Source organism: Medicago sativa, chromosome 4 (genome assembly GCF_051527215.1).
Source record: "Medicago sativa cultivar Bolivia chromosome 4, Bolivia_mono, whole genome shotgun sequence".
Classification (NCBI taxonomy): Eukaryota; Viridiplantae; Streptophyta; class Magnoliopsida; order Fabales; family Fabaceae; genus Medicago; species Medicago sativa.
Window position 1 is genome coordinate 69793416 of NC_140752.1, and position 10366 is coordinate 69803781.

General features: G+C 33.5%; 1 long non-coding RNA gene across 1 annotated transcript; it reads right to left on the reverse strand.

Moving 5' to 3' along the window:
- Positions 1-5255: 5255 nt before the first annotated feature.
- Positions 5256-6404, reverse strand: LOC146931309 (uncharacterized). The gene is made up of 2 exons (XR_015008368.1): positions 6117-6404; positions 5256-5715 (listed from the first exon to the last, which is right to left on the reverse strand). It is a non-coding gene; the product is annotated as an uncharacterized LOC146931309 (long non-coding RNA).
- Positions 6405-10366: the final 3962 nt, after the last annotated feature.

Consider the following 10366-nt stretch of genomic DNA (forward strand, 5'->3'; position numbering starts at 1 on the left):
TGCCAATTTGGTGATTTGGTAATTTTGGTATATTGGTTTCAAGTCTTGCTCTCTAATATGATGTTGTCACTGATTTGTTAGGATGAGATTTTGAAGGGTCTGCTATAGATCAATGAAATATTTTAGGTCTGCCGTAACAACAAGTTTGATAAGTTAGAACTGCCGAGGTTTGGAGAACCTGAGTGTAGTTCCAAAATTAGAATACATAGTCTGTTATTATAAGGCGGGTGCCTTATTTCTAAATGAGACTCTTGTCCATGCTAATAAAACTGAAGATTTTTGTTATGTGTTGGGTTTTGATAGTTGTCTGGCAATTAGTGGTAATGAAAGAAGTGGTGGTATAACTCTATTTTGGAGAAACTCTTTCAACTATTCTATTCTCAACTACTCGTCTAATTATACCAATGTCTGTATTGATGATCCACATAAAGGCTCATTGAAATTCATGGGTTATTAGGGCTTCTTGGAAGAGGGACGACATAAAGACTCTTGGAACTTTATCCAAAGTCTCGAGAGAGATGTGTCAATATCTCGGTGTATTAGTGGTGATTTCAATGATATTTTTATTGGTGTATTAGTGGTGATTTCAATGATATTGTATTTGATTATGAAATGAGTGGAGGAGTTGAACGAGAAGAGTGGTTAATTAATGGGTTTTGCCAAGCAATGTCCAATTTTGTATTAACAAATTTTCCCATGATTGGTTACCAATACACGTGGTTTATGAGTATTGACACTTCCTGAGCAATTGAAGAACTTTCAGATCGGGCGCTTGTGAAAGACGGGTGGCATGATGTGTTTCCAAATGAACAATTGAAAAATTTAGTAACACCTGCATTGATCACTATCCTATATTGTTGAATCTTGAAATAATAATAATAAGAGTTGGAGCTAGTCGTAATTTCAAGTACGAGAATGCATGAATTGTTACTTATGCCCGTGTTTGGTGATATTGTCAAAGAAAGTCGGTGATGAACAAAAAGACTAGAAAGTGTACTAGTGTGTTGATTATTAAAAGTTTTTTATAATATCAAAATTACCTTTTTATATAAATTTTCTTAAAATCTTGATTTCATTCATTGTCACTCTAAAATTCCACTTTCTTTCACCCACAAACGATCAAACAATCCTAATGTTCAATCAATCTCTATGGAAAATTAAAGAGTGAATAAAAACATCTTTGATTCATACTCGATTGCATATAATTAAGTGAATTTCTTATTCTTTTTCAATAATGCTAGTTTCAATTTTCTTCTTCTTGTTCAACTGCACTGTACTACGGTTTCAATTTTACATTGTTGAGGTTATCTTAAATTCAATTTAAGTAGGTTCATGTAAACTTAGTTTACATAACTTACTTAAACTGAGTTTACATGATCTACTTAAACTGAGTTTAAGTATGTACACTTAAACTCAGTTTACATGACCTACTTAAACTAAGTTTACATGTACATACTTAAACTGAGATTACGTAGAATCATTGAACAATGGTGAATTTTTAGATGTACACTTAAACTCAGTTCACATGACCTACTTAAACTGAGTTTACATGACATACTTAAACTGAGTTTAAGTATGTACACTTAAACTCAATTTACATGACCTACTTAAACTGAAGAGGGGTTTTCGGGTGTAACCAAGAAAGAAGGAAGAGGGTTTTTGAAAATTAAATTTTATGAAAGGGTAATTTTTTCCTTTTGGGGTGTAACCGGGATTAAACAGGGGGTAATTAGAAAAACTCTGATTTCTTGGTTAAGTTTTCGTTATTATATCAGTTTTCATGATTATCCATCGAAACATTATAGTCGTTACAAAAGTTCTCATGACGTTAAACCCTCCCGAGTCTATTAAACTAATACTATAGATTCGGTATTGCATGCAGTAGTTTGAGTATTGTTTCTCCGGTAAATGGATCACATGTTAAATAAAAGAGATGTAGAAGTTTGATATTTTTAAGATGAAAATGATAACTGATTATAAAAACAAAGATGAAGAAAAACATTTTTTATAGGGGTAAATAATTATCCCCGATTCACCAAAAAGTAATGTAGAAAAAACCTTGATCACATTAACATATTAACATCTAGCAACAAGTTTCCGTATGCCTTTAGCAGGCGCAAATCAGGTTAAAATACATAAACAACTTAATTGGCTTATTTACTTCACTGGAGCTTTTACCCGTGCTACCGCCCGGGTCATAAAAAATGGAGAAGCTAATATATTGTGATATGATCCATTACATAGATAATAAAAGAATTAAGAACATACAATGGTTGTTCACACATTTTAGAAAATCTCCTTATACACTACATTTGAAGTGGTGTTAATACAGTCCTCATTGTCATCTGTTAATAATATTTTTAGGAAATAATATTTTAAGGACATTACAAATGTAGTAGACAAAAACAAAATTTTATAGTACAATCCCAACTTATAATTTTAATGTCATAATTTTAAATAGAACTATAAAAGCAGATTGTGCAATTGATTCAAAATATTTTTAGCGACATTGAGCAGCAATCCATAATTTTTTAACGAAAGAGATTTTGGCAAAAACACCACACAAATTATAAATTACTGAAACAAAGCAAATGTATTCTGATTCCTATCAGTTCTGTATGTAAGTTTAAAATATCTGTCATGATTCTATATTTATGTCATTTATATTGTGCACTTAGTTTTAATGATAATTTTCCTTGTAAATTATCATACGTCAACTATCCTACTATAAATCATCCTACCACTGCTTGTTACAGTAATATGTTTAACTCCCAAAACAACTAACATAATTATGCCCGAATAAATTAGATTGATGGTAAGTTGAATAACTTATACATAAACTATATAAGAATAGAAGAACGAAAAAATCCAAAACAATTAGATATGACAGAAACAAATTTGCATAAATTGTAAATCCCTTCCTAGTAGTAAAATTTGTTGCATGTTAAAATATTTGAGGGATGTAACAAAATGTAAAAATAACAAAACATAAAAAAATTAGGGTTATTAGTAGGAGGGAAAATATTAGGTTTAGTTGCTGCAGACTTAGCAAAATTAATAAATAAGGATATATTTGAGGGATGTAACAAAACCTAAAAATAACAAAACCTAAAAAAATTAGGTTTAGTATTAGGAGGGAAAATATTAGGTTTAGTTACTGCAGACTTAACAAAATTAATAAATAAGAACTAGACTTTTTACCCGTGCGACGCACTGGTCCTATCGACTTTAAAAGACATCAATAAGTGATATATATTAGCCAAACAGTCTAGTGGCTAGAAAGTCATGAGACTATTTGACCAAAATAAAAAGGAATATGTAATATTAGTTATATTGGTGTCAATCACAAACGATAAGACCCATGGGCTAAAGTCTAGAAATAGAGTCTTCAATTCAAAGTGATGGCACACTTTTTTTGTGTAGAGGTAGTTTATGAAAAAATGCAACGTAACTTATGAAGATTCAATTTTTGTTAGTGAGTACTTATGAATTAACAAAAAATCTTTTTACCTGCATTACCTATTTTCATAAGTTCGAAAATAAGACAATCCAAAAATGCCTAAAATAACTTGTTTTTCTATGCTGCTAACTCACAGGCTTTGATTTCATGCATATATGATTCTGTCCTAACTTTATAGGCTTTAATCTCGCAACAACCTTAAGCTCGGGGTTTTAATCCATGTATATCTTTTCACATACACCAAAAGCAAATACAATCATAAAATCAATAATATTTCACACAATAAATCTAAAGAGGCAATTTCAAATATTATGAATAGGCAGCAACAATCACACTTATAAAAAACTGAATAATTTCAAATTGAGAGAAATATAAACTACGCAATCACAAATTGATTAATAGTTTAAAACAAATATGGTTCATAGTTTTTTTTTACGCAATATGGTTCATGAGCTTAATTCATGAGTTTTGAGAATATTTTTGACAAATATGTTTTGGGAAAAAATTATTTTAAGTTGCTGCAGACTTAACAAAATTAATAAATAAGAATAAGTGTAGAAAATATTGTCAAAAAAAAAAGGCAACATGATAGACATGAAATTGGTTAAAAAAAGAGTGTACAAAATATTGTAAAAAAAAGGCATGAAATTAGTGCGATGAATTTTTCTAGTATTGTGTACAAAATATTGTCAAAAAAAAGGCAAGAGGATAACAAAAAAAAAAGGCAAGCGGATATGAATGAAATTGGTGCGATGCAGTTTTTAGATGGAATTTGTTAGGTTAAATTAGAGCTAACCTAATACAGCAAACAAAATAAGCGGGAAAAAAATTAGGTTAAGTTGCTGCAGACTTAACAAAATTAATAAATAAGGATACATGAATTAAAGAGACTTATGGATCAATCACATTCATTTCATTTCATAGATACATTTAGATTTAAAATTGATTCATAATGTTCTATATTTTCTACAAGGATTAGATTTTTTTTTTGGTTACTACGAGGATTAAATATACTACCTCTGTCCTTATATATAAGACTCTTTTGCTAAAATTACAGGAATTAAGAAAGTTATTTGTAATCACTATTGTTTTAATAGAGAGGGTAAGTTTATGTTTTCGACCTACTATTTATTTATTACTGATTCGAGAAAAAGATATAATAAATATGTGTATGTAGGTAAACAAATAATTAATATAGTTGGAAATAACAAAAGAGTCTTATAAAATTGGATATAAAGTCCTGTAAACATAGCTCAGTTGGTAGCTACCAGGGATAATTTGTGCAGGGGTCGGGGTTCGAACTCCGGATTCCCCACTTCTCCACACTGTGTGAATCTAGCCACTAGGCTACTTGAAAAGGAAAAAAAATTGGACAAAAAAAAAATCTCAAAAGTCTTATAACTACACGGACGGAGGTAGAATGTGTTAAACGAATTTTTCATTGTTTGAATCAATTCATCATAATACTACAATACATACACAAAGTATAATATTGTACTGATAAATAAATATGGAGTGAAATTGAAATGTAAAAGTCCATGCAAGTTAGTCTATCAGATTATGTACAACAATAAATCTCAAGGAGAGCATTCTCTAGAGACTTATTGATAATCGCATTCATCTCATTTCATACATACATTTAGGTTTAAAATCGAACTTGTTCAATATTTCTACAAGAATCAGGTATACGTGTTAAATAGATTTTTCATCTTAATACTATTTTCGTTTATCAATTCATCGTAAAACTACTATACATACATAAAATATAATATTATACCGATAAATAAATATGGAGTAAAGTTGAAACGTGAAAGTCCATAAGACCATGCAAGTTAGGTCTATCAGAATATGTACAACAATAAATCTTAAAAGAAAATTCTCGACAGAGGGATTTCATTAATCAAATAGAAAATAAACAACAAAACACAAACCAAAAGACATGTTTAAAACTAATCTTTCAGCTGTTCGCTATGTACAGATCTATTTAAACATTAAAAAAGGACAGAAAATGAGATCTTAACTTTTACATGCCTAACAGTTAGACAACAAATCATGGCGACAAACCGGACAAGTAGTTTTTCCTCCAAGTAACCACGAGTTGAGACACGCAGTATGAAATTCATGGCCACACACTCCAAAAGATTGAATCAGCTCGCCTTTTGTGAATTCATCCATGCAAATAGGACAATCTGTGTTTTTCTCACCATCAAAACTTTTAACCGGCGGCAACGCTCTTATTGCACACCTAGCAATCTCTGCAATCGTGCCAAAAGACATATTGATCTGCTGTAAATCTATTATGTAATGTCCCCTTTCCCTCATAAACCATGCATTATTTCTATTTTCCCTCATAGACAATGCATTATTATTTTGTGCAAGAGATTCAAGAAATTCTCCCCTTTCATGTAACTGTAGTATTTGGACCGTATCCACAAAACTATTATCCATTTTTCCATATTCTCTAAAGAACTGTACACATATTAACAAGAAGATCAAAGCCAATATACAAATCAAATAAATAAATGCATGCGAGCCTTGCGGCAACAATGACACAGGAATGAGTAGCATGATAATTGTGAAAGATACACAACCCCAATTTGCCATTGTAACATACGTAGAGAAGAAGGAATGGAAGAAAGAGACCTAAATGGTTCACCTGAGTAATTTTGAGAATGAAGAGAATTGGTTAGCGAGTAGAGTGGAGAGAAGAACAGTCACTCACTTAGGTTATATCTGAACGTTTATGATAATCCAATTTGTTAAGGATTTCAGTAAAACTAGGATTCCTTATTTTTCTAATTATCCGTTTAGCATTGAGACCTATTCATCCGTATATATTGCTCTCTTAGCCTTATGGATAACTACTACTATGGCACTATCTTCTTTGTGACTGAACCACGATGACACTGTAACAAATTTATCTATTTTCATGTGACTAAATATAGATACATAATCCTTTTTATTAAGGAATTTTTTTTTGAAGGATTTTAAAGGAAAAATATTTATCTTCTTATTTTTTTGGTTTATCCTTTTGTATATGATATACCTAAATTCAACGTCGGTAATTGAAATATATCTAAATCTTTGGTAAACAAATAACCATACATACACCATTGACTATGTTTCGATGATTTTCAAAGGGACGGACACTCTTTTTAATGGTTAGGTCAATGCCCAACTCATCGAGTCCCTTGTCCTTAATCATACTCATCACCCTGAGACGGTTGTCTGGCAAGTAGAGTGGACAGACTATAAATATAATGTGGATGCCTCTTTCTCTCATGCGTTAAACAAAGTCGACCTTGGTATGTGTATTCGGAATGATGAGGGTCATTTTGTGTTGGTTAAAATGGAATTGCCATCATCGTATGTCGATTTGGGAGAGGCGCTTGGATTGTTGTCTGCTCTTCAGTGGGTACGTGACCTTCACCCGAACAATGTAGATTTTGAGATGGACTCAAAGGTGTTGGTAGACAATATCTATGGTCGTACACTTGATGTCTTGGATTTTGCGTCAATTATTAATAATTGTTAGCGCTTACTTTATTCTGATTTAGCAACCTCTGATGGTATGTTTATTAAGTGACAAACCAATGAAGTTGATCATAGTTTAGCTAGGATAACTCCATGTCATGCTAGTTTTCGTCGTATTTTCATTCAAATTTCATCTTATATCTCTACTTTTATTTTAAATAAAATGTATTAAGTTTTTTCTTATAAAATAAAATATAAAAACAATTGAACGTATAAAAAACTTAATTCAATTTATTTTTTTGAGGAACTTAATTCAATTTATTTATCTGTATGTATTATAAAATATTAGTAATATTTGAGCGAGCCAGTGAGGCTATAGTATAATTAAGATGTATCTGAAAAGTCCTCGTGAGCTTAGCTCAGTTGGTTAGGACAATGCATAAAATATACAAGGTCCGGGGTTCAAACATAGACCACTGCCAAAAAAAGAAGTATCTGAAAAAATCATTCTAAAAAGTTTATAAAATCCAGTGATATGAGATAAAGATGGCAATGAAACTTTTTTGTTTTGGGGGTAGATGGTAATGAAACTAATAGTGAATATTCCCTAAAAAAGGAAACTAATAGTGAATATAACAAATTTTAATAAAAGGAAATTTCTCTAAAAAAAGAAACTGATAGTGAATATAACAAATTTTAATAAAAGGAAATAAAAATTTAATAAAAGGAAATAAAAATGTAATCTACTGCATAAGATTTTTTTCTCAAAAAAAGATAAGAAAACTACGTTTTTTGAGAGGTTAAAGCGGGTCGTCCGGAGAGACGAACTATTTTTTTCTCTCCGATAGAAGATATTAAGAAAACTTCATTTAGACCGTATAGAAAAGGAATAATTTAATAAATTAAAAATAATCTAAACTTAATTTTATATACAAAACTCTAATTTAATTTGTAGTGTTAATTGAACACCTCCTTTTCTCCTTTTAGTGGTTTTATAAGTTTAATGTATATGTATGGTGAGAGATAATGAAGGTGTTGTCGTTGATGCTAGTTGCTGACAAATCTTTTCATTAAAAGTTTCAGAAGTTGGAGAAGCTTTAGCTATGCGAAACGATTTAGAAAAGACATGTCTTTTCTAAATCTTATATCAGAATCAGATGCTTCTATGTTGTCTTGACGTAATGCTCATCAACAATCTCCCACTTATGTCAGCTCTCTTATTGAATATTGTATTATTTTTAATGTTTGTTTTCGTAATTAAAATTGTTAGCGCGCGAAGCTAAGGTTGCTCATTATTTAGCTAAATGCGCTCTTTATAATTTAGATTGCATATGGATCGAAGAGACTCCACCTTACCCACATTTTAGCCACATTATCTCTTGAACCCTACTTAAGCATCGAAGCACATGCAAATACACCACCCCTCTGTAAAGAAGGACTCGCGGAGGACGACGTAAAGCTCTCTACACAGTAGATGTCCCCAACAAACCATATTCCTCAGTCCAACCGGATCAAGAACACTTTACGCAAGCTTCATCATATGAGCCTTTTTAAGCATATGAAGGTTCTTAAAATGAAGCCCGTCATTATCCTTCAAGACACGTACACAACTTTTTCTAAGAAATCAAATGACATTTATGCTTATAAGCATTGGATCCCCAAATGAAATCACGATAAACTTTTTATGCTTCATCACACATTGAAACATGAATCAAGGAAGATTGGAAAACATACACTGGAATGTTGTGTTGTGTGCAAGTGTGAGTTATATGTCCCACATCGGATAGAAAAGTGGAGGTTGAACACTTTATAAGTGAGAGGACCCATAAACTCATTGCCTTAAGGTTTTGGGTAAGAGTGTGGCGTCTCTCTCACTTGTGCGGTTGCTCTGGCCTGGATGTGGACGGTCCCCCTGGCTCCCCTCATGACCCAAGTGGTATCAGAGTCGTGGTTTAACGAAGGGTTCAACCGGCTCCTTGTGTCGAAAGTCCTCCTGACCAAGGGTGTTCAGGCGGCGGGTTCCGTTGAGTGCGGCTCAACCGGCTCCTTGTGTCGAAAGTCCTCCTGACCAAGGGTGTTCAGGCGGCGGGTTCCGTTGAGTGCGGCAACGGCGGTACAAGTATACGTGTATGTGGATGAAAGAGTATCAGAGTCGTGGTTTAACGAAGGGTTCAACCGGCTCCTTGTGTCGAAAGTCCTCCTGACCAAGGGTGTTCAGGCGGCGGGTTCCGTTGAGTGCGGCTCAACCGGCTCCTTGTGTCGAAAGTCCTCCTGACCAAGGGTGTTCAGGCAGCGGGTTCCGTTGAGTGCGGCGGGTTCCGTTGAGTGCGGCAACGGCGGTACAAGTATACGTGTATGTGGATGAAAGAGTATCAGAGTCGTGGTTTAACGAAGGGTTCAACCGGCTCCTTGTGTCGAAAGTCCTCCTGACCAAGGGTGTTCAGGCGGCGGGTTCCGTTGAGTGCGGCAACGGCGGTACAAGTATACGTGTATGTGGATGAAAGAGCTTCCGCTTGAGGGGTGAGCATGATGAATTTTGATGGACTCACACTTGAAGGGGAGATTGTTGTGTGCAAGTGTGAGTTATATGTCCAACATCGAATAGAAAAGTGGAGGTTGAACACTTTATAAGTGAGAGGACCCGTAAACTTAAGTGAGAGGACCCGTAAACTCATTGCCTTAAGGTTTTGCGTAAGAGTGTGGCGTCTCTCTCACTTGTGCGGTTGCTCTGGCCTGGATGTGGATGGTCCCCCTGACTCCCCTCATGACCCAACATGTTGATCAATGAAGCTTGAGCTAGCGTAGCTCTCCCAGCAAAGACAGAACGTTAGCTTTCCAAGCGGTAAGTTTACTTCTCACTTATCCAAGATAAAAGAGAGAGAGAGTGGTTGTAAATTCATTGGTGAAGCATAGTCACACCTAGATAACATTGGTCTTACTAATGACTTGGGTATTTATCTAGGAATGGAGATGACCTCAACTCCACTAATAGGGTATAAGAATGAGTCTTCTCGGTAGACATACGCTGCCTATAGTATACCATAGTCCATAGTGCTTGCAAACAAATGTCGCACCTCGAAAGTATTTGTGAAATATAGAAGCAGCAAAGTTTTTATGGAGGAAGGCCAACTTGTATCATTTATTGATTGCAATAATAAAGCATTACAAGATAATTTGATTAGGCTGCTTAGCCAAAAATGCTATGAATTCTAACATGGGAAGATGGGTTTGGTGCTGATATAATAATTCCCACATTAACATCACTACGTTTACTTCTATGTTTTTATTCTACGATTTGATTAATTTGATTCTAACATGTAAGTTAATTTTTTTTTTTTTTTTAACACCAGCAAAGACTGGTACTGTTTCACTCTAGGCATACAAGCAAACATTATAATACAAAAAGACAGTAAAATTCCTTTGGAAAAAACG